Here is a 14071-nt window from a genome sequence, read left to right as displayed (position 1 = left end):
CTGGCCTAATAGCCAAGGCCTTAGACTCGTACTCTGGCCTAAAGGTTAATGTCTTAACTCTTACTCTGGCCTAATAGCTAAGGTCTTAACTCTTACTCTGGCCTAATAGCTAAGGTCTTTTACTCGTACTCTGGCCTGATGGATAAGGTCTTAACTCTTACTGGGGCCTACTGGTTAAGGTCTTAACTCTTACTCTGCCCTACTGTTTAAAGTATTAACTCTTACTCTGGCCTAATAGCTAAGGTCTTAGACTCGTACTATGGCTTAATGGTTAAGGTCTTAACTCTTACTCTGACCTAATAGCTAAGGTCTTAACTTTTAGTCTGGCCTAATAGCTAAGGTTTTAGACTCGTACTCTGGCCTAATGGTTAAGGTCTTAACTCTTACTCTGGCCTAATAGCTAAGGTCTTAGACTCGTACTATGGTCTACAGGATAAGGTCTTAACTCTTAGTCTGGCCTAATGGTTAAGGTCTTAACTCTTACTCTGGCCTAATAGCTAAGGTCTTAGACTCATACTCTGGCCTAATAGCTAAGGTCTTAGACTCGTACTCTGGCCTACTGGTTAAGGTCTTAACTCTTACTCTGGCCTAATAACTAAGGTCTTAACTCTTACTCTGGCCTAATAGATAAGGTCTTAGACTCGTACTCTGGCCTAATGGTTAAGGTCTTAACTCTTACTCTGGCCTAATAGCTAAGGTCTTAGACTCGTACTCTGACCTAATAGCTAAGGTCTTAAACTCGTACTCTGGCCTACTGGCTAAGGTCTTAACTCTTACTCTGGCCTAATAGCTAAGGTCTTAACTCTTACTCTGGCCTAATAGCTAAGGTCTTAGACTCGTACTATGGCCTAATGGTTAAGGTCTTAACTCTTACTCTGGCCTACTGGTTAAGGTCTGAACTCTTACTCTGGCCTAATAGCTAAGGTCTTAGACTCGTACTCTGGCCTAATGGTTAAGGTCTTAACTCTTACTCTGGCCTACAGGTTAAGGTCTTAACTCTTACTCTGGCCTACTAGTTAAGGTCTTAACTCTTACTCTGGCCTAATAGCTAAGGTCTTAGACTCATACTATGGCCTAATGGTTAAGGTCTTAACTCTTACTCTGGCCTAATAGCTAAGGTCTTAACTTTTAGTCTGGCCTAATAGCTAAGGTCTTAGACTCGTACTCTGGCCTAATGGTTAAGGTCTTAAATCTTACTCTGGCCTACTGGTTAAAGTCTTAACTCTTACTCTGGCCTAATAGCTAAGTTCCTAGACTTGTACTCTGGCCTAATGGTTAAGGTCTTAACACTTACTCTGGCCTAATAGCTAAGGTCTTAGACTCGTACTCTGGCCTAATGGTTAAGGTCTTAACTCTTACTCTGGCCTACAGGTTAAGGTCTTAACACTTACTCTGGCCTACTAGTTAAGGTCTTAACTCTTACTCTGGCCTAATAGCTAAGGTCTTAGACTCGTACTCTGGCCTAATTTTTAAGGTCTTAACTCTTACTCTGGCCTGCTGGTTAAGGTCTTAACTCTTACTCTGGCCTAATAGCTAAGGTCTTAGACTAGTACTATGGCCTACAGGTTAAGGTCTTAACTCTTACTCTGGCCTACTGGTTAAAGTCTTAACTCTTACTGTGGCCTAATAGCTAAGGTCCTAGACTTGTACTCTGGCCTAATGGTTAAGGTCTTAACTCTTAAACTGGCCTGCTGGTTAAGGTCTTAACTCTTACTCTGGCTCAATAGCTAAGGTCTTAGACTCATACTATGGCCTAATGGTTAAGGTCTTAACTCTTACTCTGGCCTAATAGCTAAGGTCTTAACGTTTACTCTGGCCTAATAGCTAAGGTCTTAGACTCGTACTCTGGCATAATGGTTAAGGTCTTAACACTTACAATGGCCTAATAGCTAATGTCTTCACTCTTACTCTGGCCTAATAGCTAAGGTCTTAGACTCGTACTCTGGCCTACAGGTTAAGCTCTTAACTCTTACTCTGGCCTAATAGCTAAGGTCTTAACTATTACTCTGGCCTAATAGCTAAGGTATTCGACTCGTACTCTGGCCTAATGGTTAAGGTCTTAACTCATACTCTGGCCTAATAGGTAAGGTCTTAACTCTTACTCTGGCCTAATAGCTAAGGTCTTAGACTCGTACTATGGCCTAATGGTTAAGGTCTTAACTCTTACTCTGGCCTAATAGCTAAGGTCTTAACTCTTACTCTGGCCTAATAGCTAAGATCTTAGACTCGTACTCTGGCCTAATGCTTAAGGTCTTAACCCTTACTCTGGCATAATAGCTAAGGTCTTAAACTCATACTTCGGCCTAATAGTTAAGGTCTTAACTCTTACTCTGGCCTTCTGGTTAAGGTCTTAACTCTTACTCTGGCCTAATAGCTAAGGTCTTAACTCTTACTCTGGCCTAATAGCTAAGGCCTTAGACTCGTACTCTGGCCTAATAGCTAAGGTCTTAGACTCGTACTCTGGCCTACTGGTTAATGTCTTAACTCTTACTCTGGACTAATAGTTAAGGTCTTAACTCTTACTCTGGCCTAATAGTTAAGGTCTTAGACTCGTACTATGGCCTAATGGTTAAGGTCTTAACTCTTACTCTGGCCTACTGGTTAAGGTCTTAACTCTTACTCTGGCCTAATAGCTAAGGTCTTAGACTCGTACTCTGGCCTGATGGATAAGGTCTTAACTCTTACTCTGGCCTACTGGTTAAGGTCTTAACTCTTACTCTGGCCAGCTGGTTAAGGTCATAAATCTTACTCTGGCCTAATAGCACAAGTCTTAGACTAGTACTATGGCCTACATGTTAAGGTCTTAACTCTTACTCTGCCCTACTGTTTAAAGTATTAACTTTTAGTCTGGCCTAATAGCTAAGGTCTTAGACTCGTACTCTGGCCTAATGGTTAAGGTCTTAACTCTTACTCTGGCCTAATAGCTAAGGTCTTAGACTCGTACTATGGTCTACAGGTTAAGGTCTTAACTCTTAGTCTGGCCTAATGGTTAAGGTCTTAACTCTTACTCTGGCCTAATAGCTAAGGTCTTAGACTCATACTCTGGCCTAATAGCTAAGGTCTTAGACTCGTACTCTGGCCTACTGGTTAAGGTCTTAACTCTTACTCTGGCCTAATAGCTAAGGTCTTAACTCTTACTCTGGCCTAATAGCTAAGGTCTTAGACTCGTACTCTGGCCTAATGGTTAAGGTCTTAACTCTTACTCTGGCCTAATAGCTAAGGTCTTAGACTCGTACTCTGACCTAATAGCTAAGGTCTTAAACTCGTACTCTGGCCTACTGGCTAAGGTCTTAACTCTTACTCTGGCCTAATAGCTAAGGTCTTAACTCTTACTCTGGCCTAATAGCTAAGGTCTTAGACTCGTACTCTGGCCTAATGGTTAAGGTCTTAACTCTTACTCTGGCCTACTGGTTAAGGTCTTAACTCTTACTCTGGCCTAATAGCTAAGGTCTTAGACTCATACTATGGCCTAATGGTTAAGGTCTTAACTCTTACTCTGGCCTAATAGCTAAGGTCTTAACTTTTAGTCTGGCCTAATAGCTAAGGTCTTAGACTCGTACTCTGGCCTAATGGTTAAGGTCTTAACTCTTACTCTGGCCTAATAGCTAAGGTCTTAGACTAGTACTATGGCCTACAGGTTAAGGTCTTAAATCTTACTCTGGCCTACTGGTTAAAGTCTTAACTCTTACTCTGGCCTAATAGCTAAGGTCCTAGACTTGTACTCTGGCCTAATGGTTAAGGTCTTAACTCTTACTCTGGCCTACAGGTTAAGGTCTTAACACTTACTCTGGCCTACTAGTTAAGGTCTTAACTCTTACTCTGGCCTAATAGCTAAGGTCTTAGACTCCTACTCTGGCTTAATGGTTAAGGTCTTAACTCTTACTCTGGCCTACTGGTTAAGGTCTTTACTCTTACTCTGGCCTAATAGCTAAGGTCTTAGACTCGTACTCTGACCTAATGGTTAAGGTCTTAACTCTTACTCTGGCCTAATAGCTAAGGTCTTAGACTCGTGCTCTGGCCTAATGATTAAGGTTTTAACTCTTACTCTGCCCTACTGGTTAAGGTCTTAACTCTTACTCTGGCCTAATAGCTAAGGTCTTAGACTCGTACTCTGGCCTAATGGTTAAGGTCTTAACTCTTACTCTGGCCTAATAGCTAAGGTCTTAGAATCGTACTCTGGCCTAAAGGTTAAGGTCTTAACTCTTACTCTGGCCTAATAGCTAAGGTCTTAATTCTTACTCTGGCCTAATAGCTAAGGTCTTAGGCTCGTACTCTGGCCTAATGGTTAAGGTCTTAACTCTTACTCTGGCCTAATAGCTAAGGTCTTAACTCTTACTCTGGCCTAATAGCTAAGGTCTTTGACTCGTACTCTGGCCTAATGGTTAAGGTCTTAACTCATACTCTGGCCTAATAGGTAAGGTCTTAACTCTTACTCTGGCCTAATAGCTAAGGTCTTAGACTCGTACTATGGCCTAATGGTTAAGGTCTTAACTCTTACTCTGGCCTAATAGCTAAGGTCTTAACTCTTACTCTGGCCTAATAGCTAAGATCTTAGACTCGTACTCTGGCCTAATGCGTAAGGTCTTAACTCTTACTCTGGCATAATAGCTAAGGTCTTAAACTCATACTTCGGCCTAATAGTTAAGGTCTTAACTCTTACTCTGGCCTTCTGCTTAAGGTCTTAACTCTTACTCTGGCCTAATAGCTAAGGTCTTAACTCTTACTCTGGCCTAATAGCTAAGGCCTTAGACTCGTACTCTGGCCTAAAGGTTAATGTCTTAACTCTTACTCTGGCCTAATAGCTAAGGTCTTAACTCTTACTCTGGCCTAATAGCTAAGGTCTTAGACTCGTACTCTGGCCTAATGGTTGAGGTCTTAACTCTTACTCTGGCCTAATAGCTAAGGTCTTAGACTCGTACTCTGGCCTAATGGTTAGGGTCTTAACTCTTACTCTGGCCTAATAGCTAAGGTCTTAGACTCGTACTCTGGCCTAATAGCTAAGGTTAGACTCGTACTCTGGCCTACTGGTTAATGTCTTAACTCTTACTCTGGCCTAATAGTTAAGGTCTTAACTCTTACTCTGGCCTAATAGCTAAGGTCTTAAACTCGTACTATGGCCTAATGGTTAAGGTCTTAACACTTACTCTGGCCTACTGGTTAAGGTCTTAACTCTTACTCTGGCCTAATAGCTAAGGTCTTAGACTCGTACTCTGGCCTGATGGTTAAGGTCTTAACTCTTACTCTGGCCTACTGGTTAAGGTCTTAACTCTTACTCTGGCCAGCTGGTTAAGGTCTTAAATCTTACTCTGGCCTAATAGCTTAAGTCTTAGACTAGTACTATGGCCTACAGGTTAAGGTCTTAACTCTTACTCTGCCCTACTGTTTAAAGTCTTAACTCTTACTCTGGCCTAATAGCTAAGGTCTTAGACTCGTACTATGGCTTAATGGTTAAGGTCTTAACTCTTACTCTGGCCTAATAGCTAAGGTCTTAACTTTTAGTCTGGCCTAATAGCTAAGGTTTTAGACTCGTACTCTGGCCTAATGGTTAAGGTCTTAACTCTTACTCTGGCCTAATAGCTAAGGTCTTAGACTCGTACTCTGGCCTAATAGCTAAGGTCTTAGACTCGCACTCTGGCCTAATAGCTAAGGTCTTAACTCTTACTCTGGCCTAATAGCTAAGGTCTTAGACTCGTACTCTGGCCTAATGGTTAAGGTCTCAACTCTTACTCTGGCCTACTAGCTAAGGTCTTAAACTCGTAGTCTGGCCTAATAGCTAAGGTCTTAGACTCGTACTCTGGCCTACTGGTTAAGGTCTTAACTCTTACTCTGGCCTAATAGCTAAGGTCTTAACTCTTACTCTGGCCTAATAGCTAAGGTCTTAGACTCGTGCTCTGGCCTAATGGTTAAGGTCTTAACTCTTACTCTGGCCTAATAGCTAAGGTCTTAGACTCATACTCTGGCCTAATAGCTAAGGTCTTAACTCTTACTCTGGCCTAATAGCTAAGGTCTTAGACTCGTACTATGGCCTAATGGTTAAGGTCTTAACTCTTACTCTGGCCTACTGGTTAAGGTCTGAACTCTTACTCTGGCCTAATAGCTAAGGTCTTAGACTCGTACTCTGGCCTAATGGTTAAGGTCTTAACTCTTACTCTGGCCTACAGGTTAAGGTCTTAACTCCTACTCTGGCCTACTAGTTAAGGTCTTAACTCTTACTCTGGCCTAATAGCTAAGGTCTTAGACTCATACTATGGCCTAATGGTTAAGGTCTTAACTCTTACTCTGGCCTAATAGCTAAGGTCTTAACTTTTAGTCTGGCCTAATAGCTAAGGTCTTAGACTCGCACTCTGGCCTAATGGTTAAGGTCTTAACTCTTACTCTGGCCTAATAGCTAAGGTCTTAGACTAGTACTATGGCCTACAGGTTAAGGTCTTAACTCTTACTCTGGCCTACTGGTTAAAGTCTTAACTCTTACTCTGGCCTAATAGCTAAGGTCCTAGACTTGTACTCTGGCCTAATGGTTAAGGTCTTAACTCTTATTCTGGCCTGCTTGTTAAGGTCTTAACTCTTACTCTGGCCTAATAGCTAAGGTCTTAGACTCGTACTATGGCCTAATGGTTAAGGTCTTAACTCTTACTCTGGCCTAATAGCTAAGGTCTTAACTTTTACTCTCGCCTAATAGCTAAGGTCTTAGACTCGTACTCTGGCATAATGGTTAAGGTCTTAACTCTTACTCTGGCCTAATAGCTAAGGTCTTAGACTCGTACTCTGGCCTAATGGTTAAGGTCTTAACACTTACTGTGGCCTAATAGCTAATGTCTTCACTCTTACTCTGGCCTAATAGCTAAGGTCTTAGACTCGTACTCTGGCCTACAGGTTAAGCTCTTAACTCTTACTCTGGCCTAATAGCTAAGGTCTTAACTATTACTCTGGCCTAATAGATAAGGTCTTAGACTCGTACTCTGGCCTAATGGTTAAGGTCTTAACTCTTACTCTGGCCTAATAGCTAAGGTCTTAGACTCGTACTCTGACCTAATAGCTAAGGTCTTAAACTCGTACTCTGGCCTACTGGCTAAGGTCTTAACTCTTACTCTGGCCTAATAGCTAAGGTCTTAACTCTTACTCTGGCCTAATAGCTAAGGTCTTAGACTCGTACTATGGCCTAATGGTTAAGGTCTTAACTCTTACTCTGGCCTACTGGTTAAGGTCTGAACTCTTACTCTGGCCTAATAGCTAAGGTCTTAGACTCGTACTCTGGCCTAATGGTTAAGGTCTTAACTCTTACTCTGGCCTACAGGTTAAGGTCTTAACTCTTACTCTGGCCTACTAGTTAAGGTCTTAACTCTTACTCTGGCCTAATAGCTAAGGTCTTAACTTTTAGTCTGGCCTAATAGCTAAGGTCTTAGACTTGTACTCTGGCCTAATGGTTAAGGTCTTAACTCTTACTCTGGCCTAATAGCTAAGGTCTTAACTTTTAGTCTGGCCTAATAGCTAAGGTCTTAGACTCGTACTCTGGCCTAATGGTTAAGGTCTTAACTCTTACTCTGGCCTAATAGCTAAGGTCTTAGACTAGTACTATGGCCTACAGGTTAAGGTCTTAAATCTTACTCTGGCCTACTGGTTAAAGTCTTAACTCTTACTCTGGCCTAATAGCTAAGGTCCTAGACTTGTACTCTGGCCTAATAGCTAAGGTCTTAAACTCGTACTCTGGCCTACTGGCTAAGGTCTTAACTCTTACTCTGGCCTACAGGTTAAGGTCTTAACACTTACTCTGGCCTACTAGTTAAGGTCTTAACTCTTACTCTGGCCTAATAGCTAAGGTCCTAGACTTGTACTCTGGCCTAATGGTTAAGGTCTTAACTCTTATTCTGGCCTGCTTGTTAAGGTCTTAACTCTTACTCTGGCCTAATAGCTAAGGTCTTAACTTTTACTCTCGCCTAATAGCTAAGGTCTTAGACTCGTACTCTGGCATAATGGTTAAGGTCTTAACTCTTACTCTGGCCTAATAGCTAAGGTCTTAGACTAGTACTATGGCCTACAGGTTAAGGTCTTAAATCTTACTCTGGCCTACTGGTTAAAGTCTTAACTCTTACTCTGGCCTAATAGCTAAGGTCCTAGACTTGTACTCTGGTCTAATAGCTAAGGTCTTAAACTCGTACTCTGGCCTACTGGCTAAGGTCTTAACTCTTACTCTGGCCTACAGGTTAAGGTCTTAACACTTACTCTGGCCTACTAGTTAAGGTCTTAACTCTTACTCTGGCCTAATAGCTAAGGTCCTAGACTTGTACTCTGGCCTAATGGTTAAGGTCTTAACTCTTATTCTGGCCTGCTTGTTAAGGTCTTAACTCTTACTCTGGCCTAATAGCTAAGGTCTTAACTTTTACTCTCGCCTAATAGCTAAGGTCTTAGACTCGTACTCTGGCATAATGGTTAAGGTCTTAACTCTTACTCTGGCCTAATAGCTAAGGTCTTAGACTCGTACTCTGGCCTAATGGTTAAGGTCTTAACACTTACTGTGGCCTAATAGCTAATGTCTTCACTCTTACTCTGGCCTAATAGCTAAGGTCTTAGACTCATACTCTGGCCTACAGGTTAAGCTCTTAACTCTTACTCTGGCCTAATAGCTAAGGTCTTAACTATTACTCTGGCCTAATAGATAAGGTCTTAGACTCGTACTCTGGCCTAATGGTTAAGGTCTTAACTCTTACTCTGGCCTAATAGCTAAGGTCTTAGACTCGTACTCTGACCTAATAGCTAAGGTCTTAAACTCGTACTCTGGCCTAATGGTTAGGGTCTTAACTCTTACTCTGGCCTAATAGCTAAGGTCTTAGACTCGTACTCTGGCCTAATGGTTAGGGTCTTAACTCTTACTCTGGCCTAATAGCTAAGGTCTTAGACTCGTACTCTGGCCTAATAGCTAAGGTTAGACTCGTACTCTGGCCTACTGGTTAATGTCTTAACTCTTACTCTGGCCTAATAGTTAAGGTCTTAACTCTTACTCTGGCCTAATAGCTAAGGTCTTAAACTCGTACTATGGCCTAATGGTTAAGGTCTTAACACTTACTCTGGCCTACTGGTTAAGGTCTTAACTCTTACTCTGGCCTAATAGCTAAGGTCTTAGACTCGTACTCTGGCCTGATGGTTAAGGTCTTAACTCTTACTCTGGCCTACTGGTTAAGGTCTTAACTCTTACTCTGGCCAGCTGGTTAAGGTCTTAAATCTTACTCTGGCCTAATAGCTTAAGTCTTAGACTAGTACTATGGCCTACAGGTTAAGGTCTTAACTCTTACTCTGCCCTACTGTTTAAAGTCTTAACTCTTACTCTGGCCTAATAGCTAAGGTCTTAGACTCGTACTATGGCTTAATGGTTAAGGTCTTAACTCTTACTCTGGCCTAATAGCTAAGGTCTTAACTTTTAGTCTGGCCTAATAGCTAAGGTTTTAGACTCGTACTCTGGCCTAATGGTTAAGGTCTTAACTCTTACTCTGGCCTAATAGCTAAGGTCTTAGACTCGTACTCTGGCCTAATAGCTAAGGTCTTAGACTCGCACTCTGGCCTAATAGCTAAGGTCTTAACTCTTACTCTGGCCTAATAGCTAAGGTCTTAGACTCGTACTCTGGCCTAATGGTTAAGGTCTCAACTCTTACTCTGGCCTACTAGCTAAGGTCTTAAACTCGTAGTCTGGCCTAATAGCTAAGGTCTTAGACTCGTACTCTGGCCTACTGGTTAAGGTCTTAACTCTTACTCTGGCCTAATAGCTAAGGTCTTAACTCTTACTCTGGCCTAATAGCTAAGGTCTTAGACTCGTGCTCTGGCCTAATGGTTAAGGTCTTAACTCTTACTCTGGCCTAATAGCTAAGGTCTTAGACTCATACTCTGGCCTAATAGCTAAGGTCTTAACTCTTACTCTGGCCTAATAGCTAAGGTCTTAGACTCGTACTATGGCCTAATGGTTAAGGTCTTAACTCTTACTCTGGCCTACTGGTTAAGGTCTGAACTCTTACTCTGGCCTAATAGCTAAGGTCTTAGACTCGTACTCTGGCCTAATGGTTAAGGTCTTAACTCTTACTCTGGCCTACAGGTTAAGGTCTTAACTCCTACTCTGGCCTACTAGTTAAGGTCTTAACTCTTACTCTGGCCTAATAGCTAAGGTCTTAGACTCATACTATGGCCTAATGGTTAAGGTCTTAACTCTTACTCTGGCCTAATAGCTAAGGTCTTAACTTTTAGTCTGGCCTAATAGCTAAGGTCTTAGACTCGCACTCTGGCCTAATGGTTAAGGTCTTAACTCTTACTCTGGCCTAATAGCTAAGGTCTTAGACTAGTACTATGGCCTACAGGTTAAGGTCTTAACTCTTACTCTGGCCTACTGGTTAAAGTCTTAACTCTTACTCTGGCCTAATAGCTAAGGTCCTAGACTTGTACTCTGGCCTAATGGTTAAGGTCTTAACTCTTATTCTGGCCTGCTTGTTAAGGTCTTAACTCTTACTCTGGCCTAATAGCTAAGGTCTTAGACTCGTACTATGGCCTAATGGTTAAGGTCTTAACTCTTACTCTGGCCTAATAGCTAAGGTCTTAACTTTTACTCTCGCCTAATAGCTAAGGTCTTAGACTCGTACTCTGGCATAATGGTTAAGGTCTTAACTCTTACTCTGGCCTAATAGCTAAGGTCTTAGACTCGTACTCTGGCCTAATGGTTAAGGTCTTAACACTTACTGTGGCCTAATAGCTAATGTCTTCACTCTTACTCTGGCCTAATAGCTAAGGTCTTAGACTCGTACTCTGGCCTACAGGTTAAGCTCTTAACTCTTACTCTGGCCTAATAGCTAAGGTCTTAACTATTACTCTGGCCTAATAGATAAGGTCTTAGACTCGTACTCTGGCCTAATGGTTAAGGTCTTAACTCTTACTCTGGCCTAATAGCTAAGGTCTTAGACTCGTACTCTGACCTAATAGCTAAGGTCTTAAACTCGTACTCTGGCCTACTGGCTAAGGTCTTAACTCTTACTCTGGCCTAATAGCTAAGGTCTTAACTCTTACTCTGGCCTAATAGCTAAGGTCTTAGACTCGTACTATGGCCTAATGGTTAAGGTCTTAACTCTTACTCTGGCCTACTGGTTAAGGTCTGAACTCTTACTCTGGCCTAATAGCTAAGGTCTTAGACTCGTACTCTGGCCTAATGGTTAAGGTCTTAACTCTTACTCTGGCCTACAGGTTAAGGTCTTAACTCTTACTCTGGCCTACTAGTTAAGGTCTTAACTCTTACTCTGGCCTAATAGCTAAGGTCTTAACTTTTAGTCTGGCCTAATAGCTAAGGTCTTAGACTTGTACTCTGGCCTAATGGTTAAGGTCTTAACTCTTACTCTGGCCTAATAGCTAAGGTCTTAACTTTTAGTCTGGCCTAATAGCTAAGGTCTTAGACTCGTACTCTGGCCTAATGGTTAAGGTCTTAACTCTTACTCTGGCCTAATAGCTAAGGTCTTAGACTAGTACTATGGCCTACAGGTTAAGGTCTTAAATCTTACTCTGGCCTACTGGTTAAAGTCTTAACTCTTACTCTGGCCTAATAGCTAAGGTCCTAGACTTGTACTCTGGCCTAATAGCTAAGGTCTTAAACTCGTACTCTGGCCTACTGGCTAAGGTCTTAACTCTTACTCTGGCCTACAGGTTAAGGTCTTAACACTTACTCTGGCCTACTAGTTAAGGTCTTAACTCTTACTCTGGCCTAATAGCTAAGGTCCTAGACTTGTACTCTGGCCTAATGGTTAAGGTCTTAACTCTTATTCTGGCCTGCTTGTTAAGGTCTTAACTCTTACTCTGGCCTAATAGCTAAGGTCTTAACTTTTACTCTCGCCTAATAGCTAAGGTCTTAGACTCGTACTCTGGCATAATGGTTAAGGTCTTAACTCTTACTCTGGCCTAATAGCTAAGGTCTTAGACTAGTACTATGGCCTACAGGTTAAGGTCTTAAATCTTACTCTGGCCTACTGGTTAAAGTCTTAACTCTTACTCTGGCCTAATAGCTAAGGTCCTAGACTTGTACTCTGGTCTAATAGCTAAGGTCTTAAACTCGTACTCTGGCCTACTGGCTAAGGTCTTAACTCTTACTCTGGCCTACAGGTTAAGGTCTTAACACTTACTCTGGCCTACTAGTTAAGGTCTTAACTCTTACTCTGGCCTAATAGCTAAGGTCCTAGACTTGTACTCTGGCCTAATGGTTAAGGTCTTAACTCTTATTCTGGCCTGCTTGTTAAGGTCTTAACTCTTACTCTGGCCTAATAGCTAAGGTCTTAACTTTTACTCTCGCCTAATAGCTAAGGTCTTAGACTCGTACTCTGGCATAATGGTTAAGGTCTTAACTCTTACTCTGGCCTAATAGCTAAGGTCTTAGACTCGTACTCTGGCCTAATGGTTAAGGTCTTAACACTTACTGTGGCCTAATAGCTAATGTCTTCACTCTTACTCTGGCCTAATAGCTAAGGTCTTAGACTCATACTCTGGCCTACAGGTTAAGCTCTTAACTCTTACTCTGGCCTAATAGCTAAGGTCTTAACTATTACTCTGGCCTAATAGATAAGGTCTTAGACTCGTACTCTGGCCTAATGGTTAAGGTCTTAACTCTTACTCTGGCCTAATAGCTAAGGTCTTAGACTCGTACTCTGACCTAATAGCTAAGGTCTTAAACTCGTACTCTGGCCTACTGGCTAAGGTCTTAACTCTTACTCTGGCCTAATAGCTAAGGTCTTAACTCTTACTCTGGCCTAATAGCTAAGGTCTTAGACTCGTACTATGGCCTAATGGTTAAGGTCTTAACTCTTACTCTGGCCTACTGGTTAAGGTCTGAACTCTTACTCTGGCCTAATAGCTAAGGTCTTAGACTCGTACTCTGGCCTAATGGTTAAGGTCTTAACTCTTACTCTGGCCTACAGGTTAAGGTCTTAACTCTTACTCTGGCCTACTAGTTAAGGTCTTAACTCTTACTCTGGCCTAATAGCTAAGGTCTTAGACTCATACTATGGCCTAATGGTTAAGGTCTTAACTCTTACTCTGGCCTAATAGCTAAGGTCTTAACTTTTAGTCTGGCCTAATAGCTAAGGTCTTAGACTCGTACTCTGGCCTACTGGTTAAGGTCTTAACTCTTACTCTGGCCTAATAGCTAAGGTCTTAACTCTTACTCTGGCCTAATAGATAAGGTCTTAGACTCGTACTCTGGCCTAATGGTTAAGTTCTTAACTCTTACTCTGGCCTAATAGCTAAGGTCTTAGACTAGTACTATGGCCTACAGGTTAAGGTCTTAAGTCTTACTCTGGCCTACTGGTTAAAGTCTTAACTCTTACTCTGGCCTAATAGCTAAGGTCCTAGACTTGTACTCTGGCCTAATGGTTAAGGTCTTAACACTTACTCTGGCCTAATAGCTAAGGTCTTAGACTCGTACTCTGGCCTAATGGTTAAGGTCTTAACTCTTACTCTGGCCTACAGGTTAAGGTCTTAACACTTACTCTGGCCTACTAGTTAAGGTCTTAACTCTTACTCTGGCCTAATAGCTAAGGTCTTAGACTCCTACTCTGGCTTAATGGTTAAGGTCTTAACTCTTACTCTGGCCTACTGGTTAAGGTCTTTACTCTTACTCTGGCCTAATAGCTAAGGTCTTAGACTCGTACTCTGACCTAATGGTTAAGGTCTTAACTCTTACTCTGGCCTAATAGCTAAGGTCTTAGAATCGTACTCTGGCCTAAAGGTTAAGGTCTTAACTCTTACTCTGGCCTAATAGCTAAGGTCTTAATTCTTACTCTGGCCTAATAGCTAAGGTCTTAGGCTCGTACTCTGGCCTAATGGTTAAGGTCTTAACTCTTACTCTGGCCTAATAGCTAAGGTCTTAACTCTTACTCTGGCCTAATAGCTAAGGTCTTTGACTCGTACTCTGGCCTAATGGTTAAGGTCTTAACTCATACTCTGGCCTAATAGGTAAGGTCTTAACTCTTACTCTGGCCTAATAGCTAAGGTCTTAGACTCGTACTATGGCCTAATGGTTAAGGTCTTAACTCTTACTCTGGCCTAATAGCTAAGGTCTTAA

This window comes from Triturus cristatus, chromosome 9, assembly GCF_964204655.1.
Source record: "Triturus cristatus chromosome 9, aTriCri1.1, whole genome shotgun sequence".
Classification (NCBI taxonomy): domain Eukaryota; kingdom Metazoa; phylum Chordata; class Amphibia; order Caudata; family Salamandridae; genus Triturus; species Triturus cristatus.
The sequence above is the reverse complement of the archived record's forward strand: the minus strand, read 5'-3'. Positions refer to the sequence as shown.